This window comes from Lathyrus oleraceus, chromosome 5 (assembly GCF_024323335.1).
Source record: "Lathyrus oleraceus cultivar Zhongwan6 chromosome 5, CAAS_Psat_ZW6_1.0, whole genome shotgun sequence".
NCBI classification, from domain to species: Eukaryota; Viridiplantae; Streptophyta; class Magnoliopsida; order Fabales; family Fabaceae; genus Lathyrus; species Lathyrus oleraceus.
Window position 1 is genome coordinate 592,555,200 of NC_066583.1, and position 20,303 is coordinate 592,575,502.

Below are 20,303 nucleotides of genomic sequence, written 5' to 3' on the forward strand. Positions count from 1 at the left end.
ATATATATATATATATATATATATATATATATATATATATATATATATATATATATATATATATATATATATATATATATATATATATATATATAATGTCATAAATTTTAAAAAGGAATAGGCTCAGTTGGAGGCCATGATTCAATCTTTAGGAAATTCTTGAATTGAGCAAACAACATCATCAAAACCTTGTCAAAATCACCTTATTGTCAGAAATGTATAACCGCATACCTTCTAAAATGGGATCAAAAGATAAAAGGAAATAAAAAACAAATAAGTTAATTGTCTTTATTTTTTGTTTTTTTTAAATAGTAATAGGTTTTTTTTGTAATAATGGTTAAATTACTTTAAAAATTAATTAATTAATTAATTTAAAACATGTTTAGAATATCATCATACCGTCCAATGCTTTTCTAACATCAAAAAATATCAGAACATTGACATCTCGCCTCATAGATCAAAAAAGAAAGTAGTTAGGTGCGTCACAGGGCAGTATCCATAATATTCAAGAAAGTAAATCAACTTGCCTAACCATATTTTAACAAAATATATCCAGATTTAAACCATTCGATATGTAAATGGGACTTTTTTCAACAACAATATCACATTACCACTTATTACTTTTTCTTCTGTTGGTAAAGTTCTTTTAGAATTAATTGCATTATGCAAAATAATATAGAGTATATTCAAGCTGCAATATCTGATCTCTGGCAACAGATATATGGTATTTCAGCTTTGCGGTGCCGGTATACGAATTATCGCGGAAAAACCTGCAATATTGGCTGATATTTACCTTTGCGGTGAGTCCAAAAACAGCCATGTATATCCGCCACAGCGCCGCCATGGCTGCAATTTGATAACACTGGCCACGAAAATCAAATTAAAACAGAAACGAAAAAGCATATAAAATGGGATGAGCTTGTGCAGCCGGAAACAGAGAGGAAAAAAAAACATATACTAAACAACTGACCTCCCTAATGTCATCAATAGTGTGGGATTGCAGAGGAATATTAGCAAGTGTCTTCAAATTCAGCTTTAGCAAATCAACTCCTCATATCCAATTTCAATTCAGATGCCATATGACGAAAAGCATAATTTGAGTAAACTGCTTAGTAAGAGAATTAAGCATGACAGGTTGACAAACTTCTTTCCACACATGAAAAGAAAGAGAATATCCCCTTTATCATTTTACAAACAAAAGAACAGAGACAAGTGAGACTTGCATTATGTATCTACAAAGGAAGAAAAAATGTTAATGTAAACAAAAAACCTATTAAAGGGCCAAGTAGTGCTTACATGAGCCTACCAAGAGCATCAATTTTATCCTTTCCGGAGCCACTCGCACCGCCACCACCACGCCCTCTTATTCTTTCTCTATCATTTCTTGTATAAAAAACTCTTCCTCTGCCATTGCGAGAACTGTCCATAAAATATCGAAAAGCATAAAACTAATAAGACTTAAAAGGTCCATGGTTTTGTAAGAATTAATAACACATTTAACATTAATCTTTTTTGATTTGGTACCGCCATTGAGTATTATTACCACACAGCTTAAAAAATTTACATCCATCACTTGTTCATGGATCTTCCACGAAAAGCTAATCACATTCACATTTCATGTCCAACAAAATGTCAAACCCTTTGATTCAGACTCCAAATTAACCAAACTAATCAAACCCTTTGAAATTCACAAATTCTCTAACAATACTATTAGAACAACATTGACATAAAGTTGTCAATTTGAACCCTAGATTGATTTCAGAAAAAAGAATACAACTTTGCACTCAAAAACATAAAAGAAACGGCAGACACTAATTTTCACAAAAAGATGCAAATCTAAACATACTCGTTGATGGGAATAGAGAATAGAAAACAAAAGAAACAATTAACTTCGAGTGGCGCGAGCGTACAAGGTGTTACTACAGAAATGATAAGAACATGTCAGTTTTGAAATCAAAAACAATAAGAACAATGTTAATAACCATTTGCAAATTATCATCTCACAAAAACAAATCTCTGTATCAGCCAACAAATCTAATAATGTTTGTGTGCATACACAATCTACCTTCAAAATTAAAAAAAGAAGTTATAGAAACTCAAGAACCACTTTAGGCAACTAAAAAAATAAAGCAAAGTTGCAAGATACAAGATAAACTTGTTTCAATAAGCAGGCATTGAGACTGTTAAAAGATACACTGCGAATGCATATGAGGAAGAAAAGTTGAAGAACAAACCCTAGAAATGTTGATTGATATCCTTCGTGGATTTCCAACACCGGTTGAAACTGATAAAAAATCAAAAGAAAATTTGCAGTAGAAATTAGGGTTTTGTGTCACGAATTATGAAAACAAAAACAAAAGCTGCGTTGAAAAATAATGGAGATGCGGGGTATCGATCCCCGTACCTCTCGCATGCTAAGCGAGCGCTCTACCATCTGAGCTACATCCCCATTTGTTTTGTTTTATCAATTTAACCAAAGTAAGAAAGTATCACTATGTAACATATGTGAAACGTGTTTTGAACCTTCCATTTATTTTACATACTGAGACTAGAATTTGGTTGAAGGTGCTTTAGTTTGATAGTTATACAATTCTTACTCTTGCGTAGATGAGATTAAAACAAAAATTCTACAAGTCCTATTATTTAGAAAATTGGACTTATCTTTAACTTGAATACTTAAGACACTAATTATTACTAGCATACCCTCTTAAAAAAATTCAAAATGCTCTCTAATTTTCCAAATATACTCCAATCACATATTTTTGATTCAGTCCTTAAGACTATGTCAAAAAAATTTACAAAGATACACCTTCATGTAATATACGGATATTCATTTTCAAATTCTATTAATCAAAAAGGACATCAGACATTTTCATTCCTTACTTTTAAAAATACATTCTCTTTTAAACCTCTAAAATTTCTCAAACTCTCTCAACCCACAATCTATCAAATTCATTCAACCAACTTCAGAGCTTCTTCCATCAACATTAAGTCGATCAAAGAGTTCACTCAATATCGAAATACACTCTTAATTTGTAAGTTTTTTATATTTCTAAACCTTTTTTATTTTTTATATAAATTTGTAGAAATTGAGAATTAGGTTATGTAATAGGTAGTTTATACATGTTAATTGAATGTCAAACGTGTTTGATAGGTTAGTTTAATGATCACTACATTATTTTGGATGTTTATAGGGATTGCATTTACGCCATTGACGCTCACTGATTGAAGATGCATATCTGGAATTTATCAGTCTGTATTTTTTGACTTTTTTTCTTGAACTCATTATGTTTCATATGTATAATGCTTATATGTTTACGTATATGCATTATGACTAATAGGCAAGACAGATTGAGACAAACAAAAATTACAAACATGCATCGATTCGGAGGGAAAATACTCAATTGTCGCAGGCACCTGTTATTTCTAGCTCGGTTGATGCGGAAGCGTCAACTTTTGGGGCTCATGCATCTTCGCCTTCTTCTTCGCATAGGAGACGGGTGTCACCTACTCATGCATCTTCGCTCCGTAGGAGACAAGTTTCACCTATTCAAGCACCTAATGCACTTGAGGTATCCGAGATGCTTTAAAATTCATCAACCATGGCAGGAAGATTACAGGTCTACAATAGCCTAATGAGCAGTTGTTTCGGGATGTTTTGCGGTTATTTAGGTTGAGAGACTTGTGTAGGACCGGTTATGTTACGGTTAATCATGATATATTATCTGAGTTTGTAGAGACATGACACTCAGAGACATAATCATTTCATCTTTCACATGGTGAAATGCATGTCACACTAGACAATGTCTCGTGTTTGTTGTATCTTCGGATTAAGGGGAACTTTTAGACCACGACAAGATTAACAAAGATGATGCACTGAAGATGATGGCAGACAATCTAGAAGTTGACCTAGAGGATTCCATGAAGGAGTTAGAAGCCACCTGAAGGTGTCAAGTTAGGTTTTAATTCATGTAAAGGGTGTATACACAACAATTACATGATGTGAGCAGGTTGCACAACATATAACATACACTCTAAGAGCACATCTATTGTATTTAGTTAACATGGACCATTTTTGTGGCCAATAGTGCCAATTATGTGGATGTCATCTACCTGTTATACTTCATTGACTTCAAGTGGATTCACATGTATAATTGGGAGCGCTTGTTTGGTCTATCTGTACTCCAACTTATCTAAAGGTTGTATGTGGAAGACCAAATAGGTGACAGGCATCATCATACTATTGACAATAATATTTATGCATCTTTTAATATTTATGTGTAATTTTCATAACACTTTTGCAACGTCATTAGTAATAACATTTGTTCTATTTCCAGGCTTGGATCCTCCAGTACTTCCCACACATATCTAGCGAGTCATATATTCTGACATACACCGAGGATATGCCACGCGCTTCTGCATTTGTCCCGCTAAGATGGAATCAAGCGACGGAGCCATATCGAGTGTATCTTGACTGATTGATAGTAGAAGATATACAATTCCATTCTTAAGTCATTCGTCGTGAGACACGTCCCTTGGAAGACATAGGCTTATACTCGGGATGATTAGTTTGCGGTTCACGTCTGATGTGTCCTCTTCTGCCTAAGTGCGTCATGCGGCAGTTTGGTTACATGCAGTTTATTCCCCAGAGATCCTTATGTGTCTTCTTCTCTTATGACACATGGAGATACAGATATTATGTTTGATGATTATCTTAATTATTTGGTACAAGAGGAGGCACAAAGTATCATAGCTCCTTGTGACTGCAGCTACGCAGACGGTTACATATGATGGTTCTTCGGGATGTCACATCTTTATATGATGTAGGATGCTCCCGAAGATCCACCCAAGCTAGTTTATTATGAGATAATAGAGGCGGAACAGTCTATGGAAGATCATATTGTTTATGTGTTGCCTAGATGTCGCAGTATCATGGAGATTGAGCAGGTGGATATTGACATATGACTCTTTCCGGATGACTCTAAGGTGAGGGATGTTTCTAGATGTCGTAATGGCGGAGGCACTGTAATGCAGAAGGAAGTGTAGGACCAGGGGGTCCCGAGTCCATCATACGCAATAGTTTATAATACATATACTCTGGATTTATTACTTTATATATGTCATTTTCATCACATTGGTTGTATAGTTTAATTTATACAAAAAAAAATAGAAAATGATAGTATAATTATAAAATATCATCTAATTTATCAATGCATCTCTAAATCAAAGTAATAAATTTTTGTATGGTGTAATTTTGGAGATGCATCTCCGAATTATGTTTGGTGTGATTACGTAGATGCATTTCCGAATCAACTTACTTCAAAAAAATGGCGTTTCAAAAGGAATGAATGAGGTGTTTATTGAGTTGTTCTAGAAATGTATCTCTTGAATAAATTTTGGAAAAAATCTTAGGTGTCACTCAATTTTTCCATTTTGAATGAAGTACATAGTGCGAGATGCATTTTTGAAACCTGAGAAACATTTTCGGACTTTTATATAGTATTTTTGCACCTATTAGGATGTGATCAGCCCTTCTCTAAATATTATCCTTTTTTTTATTTTAAAGGATTGAATTTTCACTCTCTTGTGCAGTTGTACTATACATTTTGACATATTTTTTTCCAAAATTTATCGGTGACTATTTATTATAGATAGGTAAAGATATCAAATCCACCTCACGACATATAAAAATATAGGAAATTAGAATCATCTTTTTTTTCTCTCTTTTAATTTTAATCACTCTTATATGTTTCTTATATAATAAAGAACGAGATAGAGAGTTAGTAGAGAAAATGAAAGAAAAATAAAGAAGAATATTTATATAAAAAATAAGGTTAAATATGTTTTTGGTTCTTTTAAGTATTTTATATTTAACTTTTAGTCTCTTCAAAAATTTGTTTTAGAGAATAGTCCTCATAAAATTTTAATTTTAATTTTTAGTCCCTCCTATCAAAATCGTCGCTAAAACTTTCACTAATTCAGTCGCTAATTAAAAAATTGTCGCTAAAATCTTTGCTAATTTTGTCGCTAAATAATAAAAATCGTCGCTAAGTTGCAAGAGGGACTAAAAGTTAAAATTAAATTTTTTAGAAGGCCGTTCTTTAACGTAAATTTTTGAAAAAATTAAAAATTAAATATGAGAAATTTAGGAGGATGAAAAATATATTTAACCCTAAAAAAATAGATTGTATTTATTTTATATCATGCATTTATTAGTTTAAGCCCAATGTGAAACTCTTGGCATAACATAAGTATATATTCTTTTCCTTAATTAAACATGAGGTTGATCATCGAAATTGGTGATGTAGTCTACATGTGTCTAGTCATACGCTTATACTTCAAATAAGAGGTTGCACATGTAAAAATATATTGATGATTAAAAGACATTGTCTATATAGAATTTAAGTGAGATGTGGAATGAATCGTGTGATTTTAGGGGTGGAAGCTTTTTTTTGTCCCTTATGTGATTTAGAAGAGGAATTTATTGGCCATCTTTTTCTTAAGTGTGGTAAAGTTAAATCTATCTGGAAGGAAGTGTTCTCGTGGTTTGGCGTGGATTTTGATGCTCTATTGGGAAGTTCGGATATTGATACTATTGTTACCGGAGAAGATGTGTTTTTATTTCTATCAAATTCTTTGGATGGTAGAGTGAAGTCATCTTTTTTCGCTTTTATTTGGCCTTTGGTGTGTTGGAGCATTTGGAATGCTAGAAATAATTTGGTCTTTGAACATTCTAAATGGAATGTGGTTGAGATTTTATTGCTTATTAAATCAATTGGGTGGGATTGGATTTCTATTTTGTCTAAGGGGAATATAGATATTACTAGAGAATTATGGTTTGCTAATCCTTCTAATTTCATTGGATTGTAACTTTTTCCCTTTGTATTGGGTTGCACCCCTTGTGCGTATTAATACAAGTGATTATCAAAAAAAAAAATCATACTGGAGGGTAAATCCCTTATTTTGAGTGTTTTTGAGTTCATGTATGTTCTTGACCTTTGTTATATATCATCGCATAACATGGAAAATTAAGTTGAGGTAAAGGGTACGGGGCAGGACGGTCTTTGAAGGTATGCAAGACGGACTTATCGCATATGATATCAAATTTGTTAAAATTAAATTATAATTAAATAGTATCTCGTGAAATATTTGTTAGGTTAAACTTTGATTAAATAAAATCTCTAATTATTTTGTGATTATTAAACTATAATTAACAATACACAGGGCCTCTAAAAAAACTTGAGACACTCTTATTATAGGCTTACGCATTTGATTGATGAGATAGACAAAAGTAAACTTAAGAGTTAGATCTATTCTTTCATATCCAAAATATTATTCTTTCATATGCAGAATATTGGAAGTTCATCTACCCTTCTAGCATCTTTTCTTGAATCAAAGTTAGTTTTAAGAATAATTACCTTTAATTTTAGTTTTGATGATAATAAGATGTAAATAAAAAAGTTTATTCTCTAATGTGTGTTAGATGTGTAGAAAAGATATTGAAGATTCTAAGTAAAATATATCATACAAAGAGTTTGCAAATCTACTTATGAAAAATGACTGTTTGGCCTTAATATGAATCTAGTAAGATATCATTTGGCACATTGATCATTTAGCACCTTAGAAAAAGTATTTGTTAAATTATCCTTTGGACGTGAGTGTATAGATTTCATCCGCTTCCGTTTAAGGTCGAAGTCTGAGAGATGTTTTAAGATGTTTTAACAAATTTAGAGAACTTTAAAATCTTTTTAAATGAGTATGTGCATTGCTTTAGTAATTTAAGAATTAAATATTTTTACAATACTTTGATCACTCAGATACGAATCAAGCTTTCACACTTCCTTCTTTTTACAATCTTACAAAAATAATTAAAACTTATCTATGAGTTCTATAGTAACTTATATATGTTATTGCTATGCTTGGATGCCTCTTAATAAAATATTAATTTAAAGTATGAGGTATAAGAAAGAAACGGTGTATGTAATTAGTAACATGTGTTATAATATTTTAAGGATAAAAAATAATTTAATTTTAAAATACTTTTTCTTCTTTTGTAAATCAGACATATATTTAATTAAAATTCTCATGTCCCATTTCATTCTCATCTTTTGAAACAAATATATAATTTTTTACGAAAATAACCCACTTTTTCAAGGAAATTCTCAAAATATCCCTGATTTTAAAAAAATTCTCAAACTACCCCACTTTTAGGAGGAGTTGCCAATTGAATTGGAGACTCCTCTTAAAAATTGAATGGAGGCGCCAATTGGATTGGTTAGGGCAGATGCCCTAGCCAATTGGATTGGCACCCCTGTGTATGGCTTAAGAGGAGGCGCCAATTCAACAGGAGCCTCAGTGTCAAATGCAATTTTTTTTGGTAAATGGTATACGTGATAGATAAATTTGATATAAGACCAATTGATATTAATAAAATTTTCCGTTTACACAAAGAAACCTAATGGTGATGACCGGGATCACCTAACCGACCTCCAGTCCCACATCCTCTAGCTACCCTAACCCGTGGCCCTAACCCACATTGATGATTCGGTACCGGTATTTGAGCATCTGAGGGTCCAGGAGCGTCACTACCAACTACAGGAGAAGGTCTGTTGAGGTAGTCAAACAAGTCGGCATAGTCTTCAGTATGCATCGATGGTGTACCGCCGTAGCTGAGCTCATGACCCATGCCAGAGAAGTTGGGATGTGGTTGACTCATTGATGGGCGACCGGGACGGTTGAAGGGAGACATGGGTGTGAACGATGCGTCAAGGAAATGTTGGAAAGGTTGTTGGGGTGTTTGGTAGAGATAGGGTTGTTGGATGTTTTGGTTTTGTGAGGTTTGGGCTTCTTGGCTATGGTAGGAGGAAAGGCGGTTGGTGTTGAATGATCGTTGGGTGTTCTGGCTTAGGCGACTTTGGTAGGGTGATGGGGTGGGTGCGAAGCGATGTTGAGTCCCAGGTTGATGGTCAATTTGTTGGTGGTGGTATGGGGTATACTCTTGGTATTGGGGTTGGGTGTATGGAATGTTTTGGTTGTATGTTTGTGTGTTGGTTGAACGGAACGTTTGACGGACAGGGGGTTGTGTGTATCCGGTCTGACACTGTTGTTGGGGGTTTGATGTTGAGGTGTCAGGTGTGTAAGTCATCTGGCGTGGGTCGTACAAGTACATATCCTTGGCGATGAACTGAAAACCAACCGATCTGTACCAAGGCATATAAGTACGACTTGGTTTTTCTTCAGTTGGCATGACTGCGTCAGTTAACACATGGTCATGACGGTGCTTCCATTTGCGACACTCCGATCTTGCGAAGCTTTGCCATGGATTGAAGTTCCATTGGCCGTTAACTTTGCGCAAATGCCATTTTCCTAGGCTAGCTGGGGGATCTGGGGTATTTTGGGGCATACCGAACTGCAGCTTCACACGATCACTGTTGTGCATCTCCACAGTTGTGAACTGTATTATCGGTGTGCATGTAGTCCATACGGCCGCGTCTTCAGCGTTGACTTGATGGTCATGATCCAAATTAAGGTACGGACGCCAAATAAACTGAAATGTAAAAGAAGATTGGATTATAGGCAAGGTAGAAGAAGTTAACAAAATATAACGAAATAATTAAGTTATTTTCCTTACGTCTGTCAGTCGAAGGTGATCCAACAGGTTGCGATACTGAGTAATACAATGTCTTGGACATCTGTTGTAACCCATACCACGTGCAGACCATCTACACGAAAAAGTCAAAAAATATTAGTTAGAGGTAATAATCTTTAAAGAAGTAAGTAAAGATATAGAAATTTAAACAACTTACTTTTGTGCATACGGAAATGTGAAAGGGTTGTTGTTGACGGGTGCTAGGGACGGTAGTCTTGACTAACCCCATGCTTGTAGCAAAACAACACATCCAGAAAATGTAGATGTGTCTTTGTGTGAGTTTTTGCACAAGAAGCTATAGAGATAGGCTAGACAAGCAGATCCCCAACTGTAACTTCCTATTCTATCTACATGTCTAAGTAAAGGTAAATACATAATATGCATGCTAGAACCACTACCTTCGGGAAATAAAAACGAGCCAATTAACAGCATAATGTAACACCTAGTTTTTATTATTCGAGCATCTTCGGTAGAATGGTCATCTAAGTATAAACTATTATAGTACGACTTAAGGCGTGAAAGTAGTATACCTTGACCTCTTGCGTTATCATCTAACAAATCAGTCTCCAAGAGATCCATGCAAATTGAATTCGCATAGTTGGTTTTACCATTAACAGCCTTACCTTCAATGGGTAGTCCCAAAAGCATGTAGACGTCTTCTAACGTCACGGTACACTCACCGGTTGGGAACCAAAATGTGTGTGTCTCTGGTCTCCATCTTTCGCATAAAGCTAGAATGAATTTGTTATCTACGGACCAAGATAAAATCTTGCTTATATGACAAAAACCGGCGAGTTCAACATAAGGTTGAATCATCGGGTCCATATGGACATATTCGTGGACCCGAGTTCGGAACATTGATACATCCTATAAAAGAAAGAACAAAAAACTTGACTAAGTTGGTATGTTAAAATAAAAGGGGGGTTGGTGAAGATGAATGATAAAAAGTTAACAAAAGAAAAAACTTACATATGTTGTGATGTTTGCAATCGTTCCTCTATGTGATTCGCCCATTGTGAGGATAGACATTTTGTCGGGGGATTGGTGTAGATGAAACTACAAGAAGTTGTTGCAGATGAAATTGTAGAAGAAGTAGTGAGAGTGATGGTGTGGAAGAAGTGTTGATGGAGTGGATGTATTTATAGACAAATGGATGGGAGCATGAAAAGTTGTGCTTGCATGGTGTCTCCACTTGAATTGGCGACCATGTACAACCTTTAAGAGGGGTTGCCATTCAAATTGGTGCCTCCATAGGGACATGCATGCAAGACCTAGGTCTGATTGCTTGGTTTCGAGGTCTGAATGCATGCTTTGACAAGGTGTCTCCACTTGAATTGGCGCCCATGTGCATGGAATGAGCGGGGGCGCCAATTCATTTGGAGTGTGTGTCTTCATGTCTGACACGTGGTTGTCCTCTCTCTTGCATGCTGAACATGTCACTTCTTAGTAGCTTGCATGGTTGACACATAATTTTGGAGTAGCTTGCATGTACGACACGTCACTTCGGAGTAGCTTGCATGTGCGACACGTCACTTCGAACTAGCTAGCATGTGAGACACTTCACTCCTCTATTTAAGTGTCTTACTATAAACATCCAAGACACTTCACTCACATTCATCTGCAGTAAGAAAATAGTTTTCATCTGCACAATATCATCTTCATTATTATACAGTGTCAACATTCACTACAACGGTAAAACATACGAGTCTGAGCTATATGGTTTTTGTTTTTGAAACACTGATACCATTAGACTCATGATCAAGAGAAATGCAACCTTCTTGCATTTGAAAAAAAGAATACAATCCTGTATAGGATCGAGTATTGTGTCAAAGATCACATATCAAAATCCAATATTTTTTTAGAATAGTCAATGCAAGTATTTCCCCCTTAAGGTATGAGACGATGAAGATGTTGAATACATGTTTGTTAGTCATGAACATTCAGGCTGCAACTGTATTGAGTTGTACATTACTCTTCAACCATGTATACCATCTCAACAGTCTCAACTAACCAATCAGGATGAATCTGGTGAATTTGATCCACAATGGTCAGATGACGTCAACTCAGAAGCAGAAGTGGACGTCGTTGATGAAGAAGAAGAGGAGACCGAGGTACAGGTTGATCACATGCTGAACAACGACGATGAAGATGATGATCAACCACCACCAATACCTCCTAGTCATGTCTACAACCCGCCTCAACATATGACAAATATGGATCTGCACGACGATGAAACATTCAACAGTGTTTTCTATAATCCGTATCCGATATCAGAAGGCGAATTAAAGGTGGGAGACATGTTTCGTACCAAAGAAGAATGTGTTCTGGCTATCAAAAAATTCCACATGAACAACTTTGCTGATTTTACAGTAAAACGCACTGATTCTAGAAGGTATGTTATCGAATGTCGTAACATGCTTTGTAAGTTTCGTTTGGCTGCGTCTTACAAGAAGAAAAACGACTCTTGGGAGTTCGCTTCAATAGACCCACCTCACAGTTGCATTGCAACTAACGTTGAACAAGATCACCGTAAACTAAGCGCAACGTTGATATGTCAAGACATTCTGCCGTTGGTTAATAAAGACCCATCAGTGAAGGTGAGTATAATTATATCCCATATCAAAACAATATATAATTATAATCCATCTTACAAGAAAGCCTGGATTGCGAGGACAAAGGCTGTTGAACAAGTTTTTGGCAACTGGGAGGATTCATACAAGGAATTTCCACGGTTTTTATGGGCACTAAAAACATATGTCCCAAGAACTGTGGCAATTATAAAGACATTGCCAGTGATGATGCCAGACGGAACATGTGCTACAGGTAATAGAATCTTTCACCGTCTCTTTTGGGCATTTGACTCGTGCATCAAAGGTTTCGCATTCTGCAAACCTATTATTCAAATTGATGGCACTTGGTTATACGGAAAAATACAAGGGTACTTTGCTCATGGCGGTTGCACAAGACGGTAAAAACAATGTCTTTCCCATTGCCTTTGTGTCGCATCACGCGAAAAACCGGCGGGAAAACAAGAACAACAGAGCCGCCACCGTGCGTTATTTATCCCAGAAGAGGGAAAGAAAACGCTCAGAGTAAACCTAGGAAAGAACATGGTCTCGCGACCAAAGAGAATGGGTTCGGGAGTCGGTTATGCGAAGGGAAGGTATTAGCACCCCTACGCATCCGTAGTACTCTACGGGATCCACGCACAAAAGGAAGGAATATTGGTTGCTAAACACTGCTCAAACTCACACACACACTGGCTGAAAGAGACACAAGAAACTGACTGAAACTGACTCGGCAGGATGTCGTATCCTGGGCCTACTTAGTCTATCAGGCATAGACATCAGAGTCGAAGTAGTTCGGACTGGGGAAACGACACATGCTCGCTAGGATGTCGCATCCTATGCATACGTATCTCCTTGGACGAAAGAAGAATCAGAGCATTCGTAGCTCGGCTGACACGCACACAAACAAACACTGGCAAAGGCAAACGTGGAGCCTGAATGCCAATGGCTGGGCTTACATCAGCATCCGAACCAAAACACACACAAAGAGGCAAACGTGGAGCCTGAATGCCAATAGCTGGGCTTACATCAGCATCCGAACCAAACACACGCACACTGGAACCCAAATGCCACTCGATGGACTTATATCAGCTTCCAAGCACACAACAACATAACAAGTTAATAGAGAGTCGGGGACTCGAGCCTATAACTGTCAGGCACACACTCAAACAAACAGGCAACAAATGCTAAGGAGTCAGGCACTCGAGCCTAGCAAAGGTCAGACAACACACACAGAAAAGAAAAGGGCGCCCGGAGAGATCAGCTCAATCTCCTGCCTACATACTTCATCTGGTATGAAGATCAGGGCGATGTAGTTCCCCTACGGAGGGATAAAGGACCTAGCCTAACCAGATAACAGAGGGAGACACAACTAGGGAGACTACGACTCGAGCCTAGATGTTATCATGCAAATTCGTCCCTAAGTTAAGGTTTCTAGCTAACTGGCACAGGGAGCCAGCCTATCCTAATCATGACTTGCACAGGGAGCAAGCCACACACACGCTTAACTTGCACAGGAAGCAAGCCAAGCAAAACCTAACTTGCACAGGAAGCAAGTCTAAACTAATCCTAACTCGCACAGGAAGCAAGTCAAACAAACATACAAGCACAGATAGCACACACTATACACAAGCAAGTGGCTCAAACAAGGGTTAGGTTTTAGTCAAGGGGTCATATCAACCTCAACAAACAAACCTCTGGAACTGGGTGGATGTTGCTCTTAACCTTGACATTGAGAGCCAAGGTGAAGCAGATGAAAGGTGAGTGAAGATAAGACTTCACAACTCTTATCCCTGGCCTGGGAGAGCTCAAGACAAGAATGTGTGGGTTCAGAAAGTGGGAACCCTTCTACACATTTAAAACTGACTCAACTGTACAATTGTACAAGATCTTGGGCTTGTATCTGCAATGCATCAACACAGTGGTGTGAGCAAAGCAGATGACACACTGAATAGTGGGGGATAGATTGCATATCCCTACCTTCCACCAATTGCCTCTTCACTTAGGAGGACTTTGACTCTATGCAAGGACAAAAGTAAACAGTCACAAACATTGCCTCTTAAGGAGGACTTCAGACAGTTGCCTGGCCAAGTAACAGGCCAGGTCTTCCAGACTACATGAGGAAAAAGAGACATACCTCAATGCAAATTACTTATACAAGCAAAGCAAAGCAAAAAGTTCACAAGGAACTAAGAGCAACTAAAGTACCTGAAATCAGTCAAGCACAGTTAGTATACAAGTCAGAGTTAAATCAAAATGAAACAGACATCAACCAATCAACACAAGCTAGTGAATGTGCAAGGCACCAAGCTTGAGGCATGTGAGCCAAGCCACCTACAAAACAAACAAGTTAGACAATGATATTTGAGCAAGCTCAATCAAATGAATTGGTCTCAATGGCCATTTGATGGTCAACCTGAAAACACAAGCTCAAAGGTGAGTAACAGGACCACTAGGGCAAGCCTAGGGTCAAAAGTGAATGAGAAAGTCCAAACAGCAAGGGGTAAGTATCCAAAATCATGTTCAAACAATTAGGAAACAAAACCAATTGGGCTCACATCCATATCAATCATCATCATCATTTCATGAACAAATTAGGTCAAAACAGGGCATTTAGAAGCTCATAGAAGTCAACAGCAAGACTTGCATCAAAATCAATCCTAAACATTTCCAAAAATCACCAAATAAATCATGATCAATCACAACCCACAGCATGGTAAGCATGTCAAATTTCATCCCATTTGGACAAGTGGAAGGCAGTCAATGAAAATCAGAAAGTCAAAGCAATTTTGAACATGCTCAATGAAGTCAACCAAACATGCATCAACTTAGAAAAATCATAAGTCAGAGATGGTGTATGATAAATGAATGGGATCAAAACCATGGCAAAGATGTGGATGTCTAGTTATCTCATGTAAAATTTCATGTCCATCTAATAAAGTATGAGAATTTCACAAATGAAATGGGAACATGTGTCACACAAGGTCAACATATGACTAACCAGGAGAGAAAATCTCAAACAATTAGGAAATGCCACAAATAATTCCAAGAAAATTCACATGTATACTAGACATACAAGAGTAGGTTCATGCAAAATTTCAATCCATTTTGAGGTCAAGAAGCATGGTAATGAAAATCATGAAGTTGGACATCAATGGTGTGACACAAATTGTCACACCCTAATTCAAAAATTCATAACTCACAAACCACAAATGATAAATTCACAAACTCTACACCAAAATCACCATGAATGTGTCTAGTTTAAACACAAAAAATTTGGGAGCCATTGGATACATTCTCATCATTTCACAAATGTTTTGGCAAAGTGTACAAAAATTGGTCACATGTCACAAACCCTAAGGCCATATAAAAATCACTCATCCAAAAATTCTGGAAAAATAATGATAAAATACTAGAGGTCATGATGATCATGATGCAAAAAACCCCATGATTTTTGGATTAAAAATGGATGCGCAATGATTTTTGGAAGATTGGATATCAAAGTGAAATAAAATGAAGAAATAAAATGAATTAATAAAGCAAGAATGGCATTTTTGTAAATAACCTATCCACTAACTTAAGCGCTGCGTTTTGGCCAGTAAAATGAAATGATTTGATTGGTCAATGGACCAAGGCCCTGCATGCGTACAAATGAGGCAGAAAAAATCTGGGAAAATATTTTGAAAGCTAGGGTTTCACTGTAGCATCTTCCCCAAATCGAATTTCACAAACTTGCCCAGAAATCTCAATTGAGGACATCAACATGATCAGCAAGCAATGTCCATACATAATCCAACAATGGTTTTCACTAAAACACCATACAAGTCAAGAATCGAGCAAAATAGATAAGCATCATCAAACTTCCAAACATCATAACTCCACAGATACTCAACCAATTTTAAAACTAAAGCCATCACTAAACTCAGCATTGAAAGATCTTTTGAAAGCATGTAATAGATTCAAGAATAATGGAACTTGAAAATTTACCAAACTGAACAGGGCAATGTTGAATGTGATGCTGGAGATGCTTTCAATGCTTGACAGGTATCCAAATAGCTTCAAAGGGTCCAAGGCAAGCTGCTTGACACCTTACTTGAACTTGAATCAAGCTGGTAATGAAGATGGCCACTGAACTGGTTTTGCTTGATTTTTGAGAATGGTGATGTTTTTGATTTTCAAACAGTGAGCAATGGAGGTTTGAGACAGCTTCAATATACCCTATGGACCATGACAAACTAATTTGCTAAGCTTGGAATGACCTGAGAGTGAAAGTAGCTTTGAAAATGCAAGTTTGACACAATGTGACAAGTTGAAAAGTGATTTTGAGTTCTTGATGTTTTCTGCAGGTTTTGAGGCTTTGGACATTTGCTATGTGATATTTGAGATGTGTTTGCAATGCTCTTTTGATCAACAAATGCTTAGAACAAAAGCCGTCATGTTTTGGCTATTTTGTGGCTTTGTAAAAACCAGTCCTGCTAGATGCTGTTACAGATGGTTTAGAACAATGGAAATGTGCTCATGATGTTGTTTTGGTGATGAATCAACAATGGCAAGGTTAGGTTATTTGGAGGTTTTGGACAGGAAGTTGAAAAATGCAAAAATGAACTTTGAGAGAAATGAGTGATTTCTGCTGTGTATGGCTGCTATTGAGGTTTCAATGTATGACAGAAAATGGTGTTTGATATGGTCTCAAGCAAGGCCAGGCTTTGTTTCTCTTGGAAGTTTCTTTTTGGACAGAAAATCATACATGCACCCAAGATGAAGTTTTGAGAGAATGTCCAGTTGGTTGGTCTGCTGTCTTGTGACTGTTAGCAGGGTTTGGCAATGATGAATGGATGGTCAAAATACAATGCAAGGCTTGGTAACTTTGGTGTTTTGGACAGAGTTTTAGAAATGCAAAGCAAGGTGAGTTTCTTAGAATGTGAGAGCATGAATGAATTCTGGTTTGATGGATGCTAGTTAGTAGTTTCTAATGACAGAAAACATCATGAAAAGCCTGCTGTTGGATGTTGCTTAGTGGTTCTGCAATGCTTTGTCACTTTTTGAGCTTTGACAGCTTTTTCTTGAAAAGCAAATAGCAAGGTGAAATGCAGTTTTTAGGAGGAGTGATTTCTGTTGTGATGGATGCTAGTTAGGAGCTTCATTTGACAGAAAATGAGGAAGGGCCATGCTATTGGATGTTGCTTTGTGGTCAGGTCATGCTTTCACTTTGGGAGTCTTGACAGATTTTTTGATAAATGCTAAAGTGGAGTTTTTTGGAGAGTGAGTGAGCCAAGGCCTTTTTAGTTGATTATGTTGGCTGCAACTGGTTTTAATGACAGCAAATGATCTCTTAATTTTCTGTCTTAAGAGTACAAAGCAAGGTATGGTGGAAGCATGGAGTAGCATGGTTGAATTTGTACTTTTCTTCCAATTCAAGCAACTAAGCATGGATTCATGATGGGTGCAAGTACTGCATAATTTGAGCTTGCAAACAAACTTTAAATGATATTTCTGAGCTATTCCAATTGGCCAAATGGTAGAAAAATGTTTATATCAAAAAGTCAAACATTGGTCAAACTTGCATTTAAATGAGATAAGTCAAAAAATGCCATTTTGATTGGTGAAGTTTTGGCTCATGAAATTTATATTTTTGGAAAGAGGGGATCAAATGTGACTTGTAGGAAAAAACCCCACCAAAATTGGCCAAACGGTTTGAGAGATATGGCCTCTTGAAGTTCAAGAATTTCTGAAATCGATTCGATCATAACTTGCCAACCACACATGGGAATTGAGAGTTCTTGGACTTTTTGGAAATGGGAGAACAAGATCTTCAACTTTCATGTTGGGAAAAAATTCATTTGAAGCTTGTATCATGATGTAAGTTTGAGGATCAAGACTTTCCATTTTTGGCAAGTTTCAGTTACAGGTCCAGTTTCCATTTTTGGAAATTTCTGATTTGGCTTCAAATTCTTCCATGATGGTGTTTGACATGATATATTAGGCCTATTGGGACATGAATAAGCTCTCACAAACCAATTCCAATCAATCAAATCACTGATTAAATGGACAGTTGACCAACAGTTGACTTTTAGGGTTTCTGGCTGACTGTGCATTGACTGATGACTTCCAAACCCTAATTCCTTGAGAACTTGGCTTCAAATGATGTCCCAAGTTGTATGAACTCTTGATTTTTGATCATGGTGCCCAAATTCCACAAGAATGGCCACCATCCACTGCTTTGACTGACTATTGACTTTCTTTGACTTTCTAGGGTTTTTGACTGTCTGTGTATGAACTGATGACTTCTGAACATCCAATCCTTGAACAAAACACTTCAAATGGACCCCCAAGTCATGTGAACTTGATGGACAAACCCTAGGGCCTTGGCTCTTTGAGAAACACCCTTGCTTGCTTGATTGACTGATCTCCTGACCAGTTTGACCTAATTTCTTGCTTGGCTTGCACTTGAGGCAAAAGAGGCAATGCAATGCTATGCAATGGACCATGATATGCTATGACCTAATATGAAAATGTATGTATAATGATAGGTGCAAATTTGAGGTGCTACACTTTGCTCTTGTTGAAGGTGAAACGACTGGTGGATGGGGTTTCTTTCTTCGACATCTCAGAACGCATGTGGCTCCACAAGCCAATCTCTGTTTGATTTCTGATAGACATGCTGCCATTGAGAGTGCCTACAACAACCATGACAACGGATGGCATGATCCTCCTTCTACCCATGTCTATTGCATCAGACACATTGCATAAAACTTCATGCGTGCTATAAAAGATAAGAATCTTCGCAAGAAGGTGGTGAATGCTGGGTATGCTCTAACTCAGCCGTCATTTCAATATTATCGTGATGAAATTAGACTGTCTAATGAAGATGCAGGGAGATGGCTAAATAACATACCAGTAGAGCAGTGGACAAGGGCATTTGGCAGAGGTTGTCGATGGGGCCACATGACAACAAACCTTGTGGAATGCATGAACGGGGTATTCAAAGGAATTCGAAATCTGCCGATAACTGCCTTGGTAAGATCAACCTATTATAGGTTGGCTTCTACGTTCGCAACCAGAGGTGAAAGATGGAGTGCAGTGTTAATGTCCAGGCAAGTATTCAGTGAGTGTTGCATGAAGGTCATGAAAGAGGAGAGCATCAAAGCTAGCACACACGATGTAACAGTCTTTGACCGTCATAGGCAAAATTTCAGCGTCCGGGAAACAATGGACCACAACGAGGGGAGACCAAATTTAGCCTACGCTGTTAGACTAAACAGAAGTTGGTGCGATTGTGGAAAATTCAAGGCCTTTCGCATACCTTGCTCCCATGTCATTGCAGCATGCGCTTATACTTGTCAAGATGCTTACAACCATTTATCTGATGTGTACAAGGCCGACACCGTCATGAATGTATATAATCAAAGCTTCTCGGTACTACCAATGGAGGATTACTGGCCTTCATATGAAGGTGATATTGTTTGGCACAATGACGAGATGCGTGGAAAGAAAAAAGGAAGGCCAAACAGCACACATATCAGAACAGAGATGGATTCCACAGATAAAATGATAAGATTATGTAGTATCTGTCGTCAACCAGGACACAACAAGAACAACTGTCCCAATCGAGGAGCATCATCTAGGTCTTAAGCTTTTTGTAACATTGTATTTCTGTAACCTTCAATCATTATATATCATTAAGTTTTTGTTACAACGAGGTTCACAACAAACATCAGTACAAAATAAGCTATCTGAAAACAGAAATATTTCTTACTGATTACAACAATCAAATTGATGTCGTCTCGACCGAACATCATTTCCCTAGCATCCTTATCAGTCTTCATTCGCATCCAATCAAAGATACTGTCAAATCTCTCAATACTTCTAATTTTTTCCCCTTCTGGTATTTTCCCATCTAACCAACGAACCAGCTCCCTCTTCAGTTGATCGAACGTAGTGAACAACACCAGCATCTGAGGTTTGTCTCTCGCATAAATCACCTTGCCGTATCGGCGACGAACACTAAACATGATTGCCAAATGATTGTATGATATGTGGAACAATTACTCACACAACGCATCTATTTATAACACAAAAATTGCATT

General features: G+C 37.1%; 1 long non-coding RNA gene and 1 other non-coding gene across 5 annotated transcripts; both read right to left on the minus strand.

Annotated features, from left to right (window-relative positions):
- Positions 1 to 453: 453 nt before the first annotated feature.
- On the minus strand, positions 454 to 2,414 carry LOC127086787 (uncharacterized). Of its 4 annotated transcripts, none has more exons than XR_007789640.1 (4): positions 2,235 to 2,414; positions 1,307 to 1,419; positions 971 to 1,232; positions 454 to 862 (listed from the first exon to the last, which is right to left on the minus strand). It is a non-coding gene; the product is annotated as an uncharacterized LOC127086787 (long non-coding RNA). The 4 variants fall into 4 exon arrangements; XR_007789641.1 differs by adding an exon at positions 1,847 to 1,919 and having other exon boundaries at positions 971 to 1,419; XR_007789639.1 differs by having other exon boundaries at positions 971 to 1,178; positions 1,297 to 1,419; positions 2,235 to 2,410.
- Positions 2,377 to 2,449, minus strand: TRNAA-AGC (transfer RNA alanine (anticodon AGC)). Its single transcript has one exon. It is a non-coding gene; the product is annotated as a tRNA-Ala (tRNA).
- Between the last annotated feature and the right edge of the window lie 17,854 nt (positions 2,450 to 20,303).